The sequence below is a fragment of the Cucurbita moschata genome, unplaced genomic scaffold (assembly GCF_002738365.1).
Source record: "Cucurbita moschata cultivar Rifu unplaced genomic scaffold, Cmos_1.0 Cmo_Scf00058, whole genome shotgun sequence".
NCBI lineage: Eukaryota > Viridiplantae > Streptophyta > Magnoliopsida > Cucurbitales > Cucurbitaceae > Cucurbita > Cucurbita moschata.
Window position 1 is genome coordinate 164,989 of NW_019268574.1, and position 13,863 is coordinate 178,851.

Here is a 13,863-nt window from a genome sequence, read left to right on the forward strand (position 1 = left end):
TTTTTTTTTTTTTTTTTTTTTTTTTATGATGAAATTAGAGTCATACCCTTTTAATTTTTAAATAAATTATTTGGCTGTTAGTTGAATTCGGACTCACTATAAATGTGACTCCAAATTTCGTTTGTTTACGTGCTTTTGGAAAAGTATAGTACTCTATTCCATTATAAAAATCGTAATCATCTATACTCAGTATGGTATTCTTTCGAGTTTTGAATCAGTGAAAAATGTTGAAAATAAGAGAGATCCCGTTTGGAATAAGATTAAGTTACGTTATTTGTTCACTCTTTCACCTTGTTTGTTCTCTCTTTCATTAAAAAAGAAGAGATGAATTGATGTATTAGTTTTGAATCGTTATATTTCTTGATTGACCATTCAACTTTGAATATCAAATTAAGAGTAATTCCAACATCTTAGAGAATCTCTTTAATCTCAAATTAAGAGTAATTTCAACATCTTAGAGAATCTCTTTAATCTCAAATTAAGAGTAATTCCATCGTGGCTTAGTTTGTTTGACCACTGCCACCATGGCTTAGTTTGTTTGACCACTGCCACCATGGTTCCGTGGCGACAAAGGAATACTTTAGAATTGATGTATTAGTTTTGAATCGTTATATCTCTTGATTGACCATTCAACTTTGAATCTCAAATTAAAAGTCATTCCATCATCTTAGAGAATCTCTTTCAATTCAACCCTATTGGATGTCTTAAATAGAACGCTTAGTTTGTTTGACCACTACCGACATGGCTCGGTGCTTAGTTTGTTTGACCACTACCACCATGGTCGGTAGCAGCAAAGGAACACTTTGGCTTAAAGCAATTATAAATGTATCAGTTGTAGTGGCTATAATGAAGAATGAACTAGGTCAACGACGGTGGACCGTAGAGAAAAGAAATTTGAAATTAAATAGAAAAAGAATTGTAGAATATGAAATCCTCTCTTTCAATTGCTATACATTTAATAGATTAATGACTTTAAAATTAAATTACAGTCATACCATTGACTTTTAAATAAATAGTAGTGTACCAATTTTATCATAGTGGCTTTTTCGAAATCATAATAACATATTATTATTCACTTGTCTAAATGAAAAAATAGAATTAGAATAAATTTTATTAATTTAAGAATAGTTTGATTTTAAGATTTTGCAAACAAATTTAATTAGGTATAAATGATGATAAATTTATTGGGGATGTGGCATGATAAATTTATTGGGTATGGCCTCACATAATAGGGTAGAGTGTGGAACCCTACCTTATTAAAAGGTGTTATTAAATTTTAAAATAGAAAATTAAATAGGTGAAAAAGGTAGGAAAATCATTCCATTTAAGGAAAAAAATATAAAAATGATAAATTTGCCCTTAAAATAGTCATTTAGTTTGGCGGTTAATAACCAAAGAAACTTCCATGCTTAGGAATGCTACTCTCAGGCTTCTATGCTACTTACCATTGGTGTGAAGTTGGAATTTAAGCAATGCTTCTAATTAGTGTAGTTCTACTTGCAATGGGTGCAAAGTAGGGATTTGAGCAATGCTTCTAACTAGGGGGCAGGCTCCGGAGCAATGCTTTCAACGAATGCAGCCTCGAAGGTTAGAGCCTCAAGTTTGAGGGGTGTTTCCAAACGGTGCAGCCACTAGTACTTTTGTGCTACTTCCAATTGGTGCAACTGCTGCGACTTGTGTGTCATGTTATCCAAAGGCACGAAATGAGAATTGATGATCGAGATTTATGACGCTGGTACATTGCCAAAAGCGGTGGCGGCAACCACTTTTGCACAACACTGTCAAACAATCACTAAGAAAAGAGTGAATGAGCTTAAAACCTTTGTATTCTTGAGTGTCTTAAAAGTAAAACCTTTGTATTCTTGAGTGTCTTAAAAGTAAAACCTTTGTATTCTTGAGTGTCTTAAAAGTGAAACCTTTGTATTCTGGAGTGTCTTAAAGTTGTAAGGTTACAAACTTGTTTCACATATGATGAAGAACAGCAATGACTAAGGTGTGGGTGCTTGAATTTTTCTTATAATGTGAAGCCTTATATATAGTTTGTGGGAAAACTATATCTAGAAAAGACCACCAAATTTAGCCAGAGTTTTAAATTTTGTGGAGCGGAGAGTTTTAAACTATATCTAGAAAAGACCACCAAATTTAGCAAGACCACCATATTCGGAGCTGAGACCACCAAATAGAATGTTGTGACTATTCAATTTCTAAAAATAATTATATTTAAGTATCATTAAGAATAATTATATTTTTAAATAAATACATACCATCGCTAGTTTATGGTACTTTTGATGTGCAATAAATGATATTTTATGTTATTTCAAGAACTCAATATTATTGTATAATGTTGTAGAGATTGTACTTGTCTCATTCATACAACCCATTTATAGCATGAGGAATAAGGTTGTCACCCAGTTTTGAAACCAAGTTTCTTATCCTAATAAATAGCAAGATTATTGTAATTCTTTGTAGTTTTGAGACCATGTTTGAGATTGTGAAAAAACAAGGTTTTGGCCACTTTTTGTAATTATAAGACCATGAGAAACAATCTTGTAGTTTGAAAATTATGAGAAACAATAAAATTTTCCCCACTTTATGTAGTTTTGAGATCATGTTTAAGACTATGAGAAAGAAAAGGGTTATTGTCATATCTAATTCTAAGACCATGAGAAACAATGAGGTTGGTGTCTTCGTAGTTTTGAGATCACGAGAAACAACAATGTTGCGAAGTACCTAATTGGTATGTGCTAGATACCATGCCAAGTACGTGAAACATGAGTGTGATAAAGGTTTAGAATATGCACTATACGACACTTTATTTTATGACCAATGATCAATTTCATCCGGTAGGATGTTGTGACCATGTAGGGATGATTAGAAGACTTGCTAAGAGTATTTGGGTCACTTCCTCATATTTGACTTGAGGACTACATGGATGTCACCATCATAATTTGCATGGAATTCTATTTCCCCTCAACCCCTAATAATTGGGAGTTAGTATAGATAGAGGAGTGGTCCTAGATTAGCTTATGTGGCACAAGTATATCATGGGTGGAAACGAGTAGAGAAGTTGCTAACTAATCCCTAGTAGTGAACTAGTTAGATCTAAAACGAGGTCACATCTCGTAAATTGTGATGCATTGATTTATGGCATAGGAAATAGTTAAGTGCTAACTAGTTCATACTAGGATCTCGTATCTAACCCTAATAAACAGATGCACTTTAGTGAGTTGAGTGATATGATACCATGTCTAGATAAGAGCCTTTATTGGGCTAGACAATTAGAAACTATCAAAAGCTAAACTAAGTGATCAGTGAAGTCTAAATCGGATTAGAACATAAAAAACCAAAGGTTTAAGCATTTGGGTGCTAACAAAAGCTTGTTTAAGCTACCAAATAACTCCATGAATTGTAAAACAATGACTAAAAAACGGACAAATGTTAACACAAAGTAGAAGAGGCTATAATTTGTAGTTCTCTATAGTACCTGCTCTACATCCACTCCCAACATCTACCAACTACTAATGTTTACATGAAAAAATTGTAAAAAACGACTATAAAAGTCAATAATTAGGGTATCTTGCAAGTAACATAAGTAGGTATGAATGTAGTAGGACATCTTGCAAGTAACATGAGAAGGTTTCTGTAACATGTGTACATATCGTGCTAAATAATAATAATAATAAATAATAATAATAATAATAATAAATAAATAGGAACATGGTTAGGATATCTTTGCAAGAAACATAGGAAAGGTAAACTTGCAAGAAGCATGGACACGACATCCTACAAGAAATATGTATAGGGCATCTAATCTTAGCAAGGAAAACATGTGAACATGGTTATGGTTAGAGTAGAACCTAGTAGTCTTAGTGTCTTAGGACTTGAGTTTTGCTTTCTTGGGGACACACGTATCTTACGTGGTCCTTGACTTTAGAGCGACATCTCATGTTCGTAAGTTCTTTCGTTCTAACTCTGAGGTTTCTTCTCAAAACTTAAGGTACAAGTCACAATGTGAGATTTGTAAGCTCTATTCCAAGCACATAGGCATAACTATATAGGTTTCATATATGATCTTAAGTAATTTAACTTACGTACTTAGTAGGGACATTTTAATTTTATCCCTTCATACTTGTTTAGGCACTCAACATTCTACTACTCATAGCTTGTGAATGTATATAGAAAAGGGTGTAAAGTATATACTATCTGATATGAACCAAGACATCAATCATACATTATAAACGTCAAGGAAAATATTGTTTAAATTATAACAATATGTTACCATTCATGTCACACTAAAGAAGGATTAAGATTCATTTATTCTAAGATAGTTACAAATTTTAGGTGGATGATAATTTAGACTTATATGGTGTTTCTTTAACGTATTTCGCGCCTATTTACATAGTTGTTACGACTATAAAGTATACATAGTGGCTAATTAATGTCATAAAATATGAAAGTTACCACTCTTAAAATAACTCAGGTATGGTTAAGGGTTTTAATTTTGAGTTTATTTAAAGTCATGTATCTTGTCTTTGTAAAGTTGACTTGAAAAATTTAGTTAAAAAGTGCATTTTGCTCTTCTTTAACAAAGGGGCTAAGTTATTTTGTAATTTTATGTAGTTTAGGATCATACAAGTATGATATGATCTACCTTTCTTGTTGAGTGATTCGAATCTTAATCAAGTATGAGATATATGATTGACATGGTAATTCAAATTTTACTTTTCCTTGGATCGAATCCTTATCATTAGCGCAAAGTGTTTTTACCTTTTTCTTTAGCCAATAACCAAGTTTCTTTGTAATTTTTTGTAGCTTGGATTGCATGTTTAGAATCATTCAAGCTAGACATGATCAATTTTGCTTGTGAAGTAACTCGAATCTCAAACAAATGTTCCTTATCATTTGGTATTCGATCACAACCTAAACTGAATCTTACTTCCGTAGTAGTAATTCCTTATCAATTGATATTAATGCTTTTCCTAAGATTGATTCCTTATCTGTAAAAAAAAATATCAAAGTAATAACTAAATTACAAATTTCAAAAAGTTTAATATATTCTTTAATCATTCTGTAGAGGAGTCCAAGTTAATTATGTTACTCTTAGTTGTTGTTTAATAACAATTCCAACCATGATGTCATAAGTGGGATATAGTAGAGAAGAGTCATGAAAAACAAGATCGAATCCCATTAAGATTGGTGGATTGGGTCAGTAATCTTGAGATGCTAGTTTATTCTTTTCTGAAAGTACCATAGGGTGGTGACTCTCCCCTAACATCCTGATGATGTGCTAATAAACTTGTGTGAGTCAGTTTCTTCTCACGGCATCTCAATTAACCTTGAGTCATATTAGTTTAAATATACTTATTGAATTACCAATGCTTCCCAGCCTTACGTTTTTCCCGTCTTAGGGTTTAACTTTTAAACTTTTTCTCATTAAACAAATAAATACAACCGTAACTATATCTTATTGTATAAAGAAAATATACAAAGATGACCAAAGATATCAGAAAATGTCTCCCTTACTGAAATATGTTTTTTCGTTGATGTAGATTTATAGATGATGAAGGTTGCTCCAGCTCGCACCAAATCATGGAAGTCTCACTTCTATTATACCTTCCTCCACCTTCCTCCTCGGACATTCTTTTTCTTTAGTGTAATCTACTCTATTTATAGGACTCTATATTTGTCAACTATAATTAGGGCTGACACTGCTCCCAACATGTATTAATTCAACCTAAACAAGCTAGGGACTACTAATCTTCTACTTATAATATTTTTCACAAAGAGGGGGTGAGCTAATAAACTAGAGCTAGCTGAACTAGTTACTAACTTATATAGTAATTTTAGTAGACTTAGTAGAACAAGTTACCACACATCCTACCCTACTCGGAACTGAAAATAGTCCAAGCACATGTGACGGTTTTAAGATAGGTCTCAATCATATTATGTGTGTGATTGCATTGATAAGCCCAACTATGAGTTGATTTACTGAGTATTTCATAAAATACTAAAGTCACGTGCTACCTCTATATTTCCAGGTAAAGGTAAAGTTCCACGTACAGATGATGGTGAATGGTGAAAAGGCCATGGAAGTTAGAATAGGGCATGATAGGGTAGGAGAATGCATTTTACTTTATTTAGTAGTTGGTAGTTGTTTTTAATGCAATTTTTTTTTTTATTTTAAAACTATGTTATGTTTAATTTATTGTTTTAAATTAAATGTATAAGTCAACAAATTTATTTTAAAATTATTTATTATGAACTTAGGCATATGAGATTAAACCATGCCTAGGGTAACACCACTAATTTCGGCTAAAAAAAATAGTGCATTACAAATACTATTCTTGGAACAACATCTTCAATGGAAGTCACATGAGGCACACGTCTAGCAATGTTCACCTTCACTGTGACACACACATATGCCACAGCGTAGTTCACTTTGGCAACAGGGTCTAGGGTGGTGGAGAGTTTATACAATGTCTCCCTCTAATGTAAATTTCGAGGCATTTCAAATATGTCAAATGCGGACATGATTGTGGGAAACAATCATACGTTGTCATTTTGAGGCATTTCAAACCCTTAGGGTCTTCCGTGAACAAACTTTTGTGAACTTTCATATTTCATAGAGATGGATTTAATTCCAAAACTACATATCCAAATTCTCTCTAAAACTCAAGCTTTAGAGGTTAATGCTTCGGGCCCTACCTTAACCTTGAAAAAGTTTATATTTTTTATAATTATGTCAAAATTGTTGCATCTATCTTGCCTATTCCTAAGCTCGGCTTTCCTTGGTGCGTTGGATGATTTACCGTCCTTCTCGATCACTTCATGGATTGTCTATGTTGATCATTGCATGGTCGGATTGGTATCGCTTGAGGGTTTGCCACTTTGTTTGTTGTTACATACGAGTCAGACTGTTTGAAACCTCACCTCTCCAGCTCCATTCACGGCATATCTCCCCTCGATTTCTTCATGAAACTTAAAAATGAATTCACAAGGAAGAATTAGGGATTGATTTCTTACCTTCTCGTGGATTGTACCTTACGTTTTTCACCTCCAAAGTTTGTCAAAAAGTGTTTTCCTCACTGGAGCTCAACCTAGAAAAATGTTATTGGCGAGCCAATTCTAAGGGTTTTCAGGGAATCTCTTCTCTATTATTCCCCCAAGCTAAATGAACTAGTTTGGTGGAACGTCTTTTAAGTGTGTGGCCTTAATTTAGAGAAATTGTATTCGGTCAGCAAATCACCCAAAAACACCAAATTAAACTTTCTTGGGCAGCTAGATCTACCACGTTTTGGCTTTTGATTTCTTCAACAAAATTACTCAATTTCAAGAAAAAATAGACCGTAGATATGAATTTGATACTTACCCCAATTAAAACTGGAAATTGACTTTCTTCGATTACACACGTTCTTGAGGTTAATTCTTTTTGTGGTCTTCACCAAGAATTTTTCCTGAAGGTTGAAAAATTGAATTGGATTAGCTTGCTCGATGAATTTGTGTGTATGCTCGAATTAGATTTTCAATCTTTCTTTGAACTTCTTCAATGGTCATCCATATTGGGGAATGAGTTATAGGCTCATTCCGCACTCGGTTCCATTGTAGAACTTGAGAGCTCAACTTAACTCAATTCTTGTTCTAAATGAAAGGTCATATTTCAGACTATATAGAGGGAGCTTAAACTGACACTGAAACCTCTGGGATCGTCATGATTTGGAGATTGAGTTTTCTAGATTTCTCATTAAAAATATCTCTTCTATCACCGAGCTACCGACCTCCAATTTGAATTCTTTTTTGTTAATGTGATGAGATGTGTCTCCTCTAGAACAAACTCAAATTTAGTTTAGATCTATAATTTAAAAATGCAGATTCAAGGATTTTCTTATCACTCCTCAGGCTGCATATCTAATTTTGTGATATGTGGTATTTGCGTAATTATCTCAAAGTTCAGAAGTACTTTTGTAATTTCTCATTTTTAAAAAATATTTTATTAGTCTTTGTCCAAAAATTATAAGCTTATTCTAACAAAATTTCATCCTTTATGGGTACTTTTCAACCCTTGAATTTCTCCTCCTTAAGAATAGAAAATTCATAAAGTTCCTTAAAAAAAATAGAATAACTACGTTTTCATCCTTTATGCTTACCTTTTCCTTTTCAATCCTTCTCTAAATACCTTGTCCTTTCTTGAAATCCTCCAATCCTTTCCTTAGATCCTTTAGACTTTATTGAGCTACTTAAACTTCCTTACATTACTTTTACCCTTATTTTGATTGTTACGGGGCTACCTAAAATTATACACCCGAACCAACTATGTGAAAGTTTACTAGTCTCCAAACAAGCAAGACTATCATTACTAGCTCAAACTAGTTTCCGTGCTGAGCAACCACTGCAACTGGTTCATGCAGATTTATTTAGCCCAACCACTTCATCGTCGATTTTTGGCAATAAGTATATTCTCTTGTTCATGATTATAGTTGTTGGATGTGAGTGTACGTGCTCAGAGAAAAAAGAGAGGCATTACGTTCGTTCAAAAAGTTCAAAAGACCCGTTGAAAATAGGTTTATCACAAGCTAAAAACCTTGCACATCGACCAAGGTGAGGAATTCTTAAACTATAACTTCTCAAAATTTTGCGAAGAGGAAGGCACCAAGCACCAACTCGCTTTACTATACAATCCACAATAAAATGGTGTGGTCGAGCGAAGAAGTCGCGCCATATTGAACACTACAAGAAGCTTACTCAAGAGCATGCAAGTCTTGATAATTTTCTGGGGCGAGGCAATAGGACGCAGTTCATCTTCTAAACTATTTACCGATGAAGGCGTTGGACACTTACATCCCCTACAAAACATAGATCGGTAAGACACCTCACTTCAAGAATCTAAAAATCTTTGGTTGTGAAGCACATGTTAAGTCTGCAAAGCCATATATCAAAATGCTTGACGACGGAAGCTAAAAGATGGTGTATTTTGGCATCATTTGAATCGTGAGTTATAGCTATTTAGTTTTTTGGTTGTTTACTCTCGATTTTTATCCCAATTCGAGAGAAATTCTCCACCATTTCCCTTCAAACTTTTTTCTAAGCCATCTAAACAAGATTACTCACAAGTTCTACAAAGGAACGGGGCGCTGAATGAGCCTAGAACCCATTCCCCAGTACGAATGACCATTTAAGTAGTTCAAAGAAAGATTGAAAATCTAATCCGACCATACACACAAATTCATCGAGCAAGGCCAATCCCATTCGATTTTTTCACCTTCAAGAAACATTCTTGTTGCAGACGACGAAGAGAATTAACCTCAAGAACGTGTGTAATCGAAGAAAGTCAATTTTCGGTTCAAATTGGGGGTAAGTATCAAATTCCTATCTACGGTCTATTTTTCTTCAAATTGAGAATTCCTTTAGCTTATGAAGATTGAGATGAGTAATTTTGATAAGAAATCGAAAATGTCGTAGATTAAGCTGCCAAAGAAAGTTTAATTTGGTGTTTTTGGGTGATTTGCTGACCAAAGAAAATTTCTCCAAATTCAGGTCACACACTTGAAAACTTTCCCCCAAACCAATTCAGTTAGCTAGAGGTAATATAAAGAAGGGATTCCCGGAAAACCCTTAGAAATGGCTAGCCAATAAGCTTTTTCTAGGTTGAGCTCCGGTGAGGAAAACAATTCTTGATGAGCTCCGGTGAGTTATAGCCATTTAGTTTTTTTGTTTCTACTCTTGAGTTTTATCAAAATTTGAGAGAAATTCTCCACCATTTCCCTTCAAAATTGTTCCTAAGCCATCTAAACAAGATTACCCACAAGTTCTACAAAGGAGCGAAGCACTGAATGAGCCAAGAACCCATTCCCTAGTACGAATGACCATTGAAAAAGTTCAAAGAAAGATTGAAAACCTAATCCGACCATACACACAAATTCATCGAGCAAGGCCAATCCCGTTCGATTTTTCACCTTCAAGAAACATTCTTGTTGCAGACCACGAAAAGAATTAACCTCAAGAACGTATGTAATCGAAGAAAGTCAATTTTCAGTTCAAATTGGGGGTAAGTATCGAATTCCTATGTAGAGTCGATTTTTCTTCAAATTGAGCATTCCTGTTGTTTACGAGGATTGAGATGAGTAATTTTGATAAGAAATCAAAAACGCCCTAGATCAAGCTGCCAAAAAAAGTTTAATTTGGTGGTTTCGGGTGATTTGCTGATTAAAGAAAATTTCTCTAAATTAAGGTCACACACTTGAAGACTTTCCCCCAAACCAATTGAATTAGCTAGAGGGAATAATGAAGAAGCGATTCCCGGGAAACCCTTAGAAATGGCTAGCCAATACGCTTTTTCTAGGTTGAGCTCCGGGAGGAAATCAATTCTTGATGAACTTTGGAGGATAATTTTATCGTACAATCCACAAGAAGGTAAGAAATCAATCCCTTCCTTTTCCTTTTGACTCTGTTTTTAAGTTTCTTGAAGAAATCGAGGGGGAGAAGTGAACGGAGTTGGAGAGGTAAGGTTTCAAGCAGTGTGACCCTTGCGTAACAACAAGTAAAGTGACAAATCCTCGAGTGATACCAATCAGACCATGCAACAACCAAAATAGACAATCCATCAAGTGATGGACGCACCAAAGAAAGACAAGCTAAGAAATAGGCAACACAAATGCAATGATTTTGACATAATTATCAAAAATAGGCTTTTTCAAGACTAAGGCAGGCCCTGAGCATTAACCTCTAAAGCTTGAGTGAGAGAGAATTTGGGTACATAGTTTTGGAAATAAATCCATCTATATGAAATATAAAAGCTCACAAGATTTTGTGTCAATCGAAGACCATACGATGCTTTATGACAGCATATGATTGTTTGCCTAAAGCATGTTCACACTCCCATATTTGAAATAGTTCAAAACTTAGAGGGAGGAATGGTGTAAACTCTCCACCACCCCTAAGCCCTGTTGCCTAACTGAGCTAACCTGCAGCATATGTATGTGTCACAATAAAGGTGAATGTTGCTAGACGTGTGCCTCATATGACTTGCATGGAAGATGTTGTTTGAAGAATAGTATATGAAACGCCCTATTTTCTTAGCCAAAATTAGTGGTGTTACACAGACATGCTTTAATCTCAAAGTCTAAAGTTCATAATAAATAATTTTAAAATAAATTTGTGGACTTATATATTTAATTTAAAACAATAAATTAAACCTAACATATTTTTTAAATATAAAAAAATTGCATTTAAAACACTTCTCAACTACTAAATAAAATTCAATTCGTTCTACTGCTCTATCATGCCCTATTTTGAGTTCCATGATATTTTCAGCGTTCACCGTCATCCGAGCGTGGAGCTTTACCTTTATGTGGAAAGTATAAGGGAAGCATGTGGCTTGAGTATTTTACGAAATACTCAGTAAATCATCCGACGGTTGGGTTTAGCAATGCAATCATACACATAACATGATTGAGACCTATCTTAAAATCGTCACATGTGCTTGGACTATTTTCAGTTTGGGGCAAAGTGGGTTCATATATGTACCCCTGGGCCTGACATGTTCAGGCTTAATGGGTTACACGTCGCCAAACGCCACCGAAAAGGAAAGACCCCCATGATATCATGGAAAACATATATATCTTAGGTACACATCCGTATTAACATAACATAACGGGAAAGTATCCCGATGCACATGACACACATACATGCATGAATTGCCCATGATTTACATTTAAAACATAGTATTAACGTCATTCCTTTTCTCATTTCATCCATGACATATTCCATACATGCACTATGTATACCTAGTAAACATCACATAGTACATCATTTTTCAATTCTATTCTTACATAGCATTTCATTTTATTCCTAACATGATATAATTGACATGACATTGTATACATAATAAAACGTCACATTTCAATGCATAAAGCACACAAGCATAATATAAAAAATATTATGGTGTATGTTGGAGCCCCAAGGTTACTTACCTCATTAGCTTAAGTGGTTGTCACTGATTTACTTAACTAATTCTTTAAAGTAACATTCAAGTCAACCTAGGTGAGCCAATGACATCATATTCAGGTTTGAACTTCTAAAGAATTATTTATCTAATTTACAATGATCTATATTTTCAAGTAAAATATTTTTGGTATTTAATTTTTAAAAAATAAAAAATAAAACAAATCTAAATAATTAGAACAAATTAAAGATAAAAGAGAAGGAAGACTGTATAAGCAACATCTTTCTCATTAAATCTGGGATATAAATTATTTTTTAATTGAATACTTTTAGATGTTAAAATAATTAATTATGATTCTAGTCCAAAAAAAAGTCTTGTGATATTTTTTTTTCCAGTTAAAGTTTATGATATTTTTTTTTTCCAGTTAAAGTTTAAATATACACCTATAGCTAATTGAGAATATTCATTATCAATAATATGTTGATTTATGATAATGACAATAAAAAATAAGAAACAAATAGAATATATTGAATCAACATGGCTCATCGAGTATAAAGCATGTATTGTCCGCTAAAAGTCGATTAAAATGTTGTTTTAATCTATTGCCAAACATTTTGTTAAACTAAAAGAATTTGATATCTCTCTTAATCTTAAATTTATGTATTATCTTTAAATTCTTAAATATGCATACTGAAATTTTAGTTTGTTTGACCACCATTGCCATGACTCAATGGGAGGAACACTATGCCTTAAAGATGTTACTGTTAAACGTAAAATAGATCATATCTGTATATACTAAGATAATCTAGGATTTACTAGTTTGTTACCAAATCTATGATTTGAAGGGTTTGTTACCAAATCATAGATTTAGAATGTAATCTTCATTATACACATCTATAAATACATGAGGTCGTGACCCATATAGGTCATTGTGCCATTCAATCTAACATGGTATCAGAGCCAAGGTTTATTTTTTAAATGTCTACCATGTCTTCTTCCTCCTCCATCCACCATCTCCAACACCGTCTCAACTACCATGGCGACTTTTGGCCCAATCCCTCTACACCATGTTGTCACAATTCGTCTAACAAAAAACAACTTCATCATATGACCCAGCTCCTCCCCTACCTACGGAGTACGAAGCTTATGGGCTACCTCGATGGCACCAATGCCGCACCTGCCAAGCTGGCCCCTTCCTCAACTATTGCTGGTACTGAGCTGGTCTCTAATCAGACCTATAATTAATGGTATGATCAGGATCAACAGGTCGGCCTTCTCTCCTCCATGTCTGAGGAGATTCTTCATGATGTGGTTGCCGCTACTACGTCCAAGGAGGCGTGGGATACCCTACAGCGGATGTTTTCATCGTCAACTCGTGCTCGTACTACTCAGATTCGTGTTGAGCTCACTACGTCCAAGAAACGAGATCAATCTGCTGTTAATTATTGTTGCAAGATCAAAGGGCTAGCCACCGAGTTGGCCGCCGCTGGGGCTCAGCCTTGTAGGATGATGATGTGATCGCGTATCTTCTCGCTGGTCTTGGCCCTGACTATGATCCCTTCGTCACCTCAATGACTACCAAGAGTGAAGCCCTCACGCTTGATGATGTGTTTGCACATCTAATGACGTATGAAGCTCGCCAACTACAACACCAGGCTGAACTTCAGTTAAATCTGGGATCTTCGGCCAATTATACTGGTCGTGCTGAACTTCAGTTAAATCTTGGATCTTCTGTCAATTATGCTAGTCGTGGTGGTCAGCAGAAGAATCATGGGCGTAGGGATCGTGATCATGGTCGTTCTCAAGGTTATGCACCTTCTCGTCTTGCTGGTGATCGTCGTGGCCCTTCTGCCTGTCCTTCCTGCCAGATCTGCGGCAAAGTGGGGCATATTGCTATCCGCTGTTGGCATAGGATGGATGAGTCC

General features: G+C 34.7%; 1 non-coding gene across 1 annotated transcript; it reads left to right on the top strand.

Moving 5' to 3' along the window:
- Window positions 1-13,434: 13,434 nt before the first annotated feature.
- Window positions 13,435-13,574, top strand: LOC111436695. Its single transcript, XR_002709308.1, has one exon. It is a non-coding gene; the product is annotated as a small nucleolar RNA Z247 (small nucleolar RNA).
- The last annotated feature ends 289 nt before the right edge of the window (window positions 13,575-13,863 follow it).